Source organism: Triticum dicoccoides, chromosome 1A (genome assembly GCF_002162155.2).
Source record: "Triticum dicoccoides isolate Atlit2015 ecotype Zavitan chromosome 1A, WEW_v2.0, whole genome shotgun sequence".
Taxonomy (NCBI): domain Eukaryota; kingdom Viridiplantae; phylum Streptophyta; class Magnoliopsida; order Poales; family Poaceae; genus Triticum; species Triticum dicoccoides.
The window spans coordinates 498,739,951-498,741,541 of NC_041380.1; positions in this window are offsets into that span (position 1 = coordinate 498,739,951).

The window sequence follows — 1,591 nt, forward strand, 5'->3', positions numbered from 1 at the left end:
ATCCAAGGCCTTCACAGTCATAAAAGGACAGTTGTATAGGGAAAGCGCGACTGGAATCGGTCAGAAATGCATAACACCAGAAGAGGGTCAGATGATCCTTAATGATATCCACTCGGGGACCTGTGGTCACCATGCGTCCTCTCGGACCATTGTGGCTAAAGCATACCGAGCAGGATTTTACTGGCCAAGAGCAAATGAGATGGCAAAAGAAATTGTCGACAAGTGTGGAGGTTGCCAGTTCTACTCCAACGTGTCACACAAGCCTGCATCAGCCCTGAAGACCATTCCACTTGTCTGGCCCTTTGCTGTTTGGGGACTGGACATGGTCGGTCCATTGAGAACAGGCAGAGGCAGATTCACGCATGTGCTTGTGGCAGTCGACAAGTTCACCAAATGGATTGAAGCCAAGCCTATCAAAAATCTCGATGCTTGCACTGCTATCAGTTTCGTCAGAGGGCTAACATTCAGATATGGGTTCCCGCATAGCATCATCACCGACAATGGGTCAAACTTCGATTCAGACAAGTTCAGAGCTTTTTGCGCCTCTCAAGGCACGCGAGTCGACTACGCGTCGGTCGCGCATCCTCAGTCGAATGGACAAGCTGAAAGAGCAAATGGTCTGATTCTCAAAGGATTGAAGCCTCGATTGATGCGTGATCTCAAGCACGCAGCAGGCGCTTGGGTCGACGAACTTCCATCGGTTTTGTGGGGGCTGAGGACCACCCCGAACCGGTCGACCGGAAGAACGCCATTTTTTCTGGTTTACGGAGCCGAAGCTGCCCTGCCGAGTGATCTACTTCACAACGCCCCCAGAGTCGAGCTTTATAACGAAGACGAAGCAGAGCAAGCCCGAAAAGACGCAGTCGACCTCCTAGAAGAGGAGAGGGTAATGGCTATGATCAGGTCAACCATCTATCAGCAAGACTTGCGTCGATTCCATGCCAGAAATGTGAAGAGCCGAGCCTTCCAGGAAGGAGATTTGGTCCTCCGAGTGGATCAACAGAAACCACACAAACTTGCTCCTACCTGGGAAGGCCCCTTCATCGTCACCAGAGTCCCCCACAATGGAGCATATCACCTCTACAATGTTGATCACCAGATCGACGAGCCACGAGCTTGGAATGCGGAACTGCTCCGCCCCTTTTACACTTGAGTTCTCCCTTGGGCGAGATGTAATAAAAAAAATTTGCAGTTCATTTTTACCAAAGACAAGAGTGTCCCAATAATTGCTGTCACCCTTGTTTGCATACGAAATCCCCCAGTGGGTGACTTAGCTACGAATCCGTTTCGCCTAAGTTTGAAAAATCCTACCGAGTGGAGAGCAATCCTCCCACTCGGGGGCTTAGCTGGAGTCCAGTACTCGCCTAAGTTCTCCCACTTAGAGACTTAGTAGCAGTCAGGCACTCGCCTAAGTTTGAAAAAATCCTACCGAGTGGAGAGCAATCCTCCCACTTGGGGGCTTAGCTGCAGTCCAGTACTCGCCTAAGTTCTCCCACTTAGAGACTTAGCTGCAGTCAGGCACTCGCCTAAGTTTGAAAAAATCCTACCGAGTGGAGAGCAATCCTCCCACCCGGGGGCTTAGCTGCAGTCC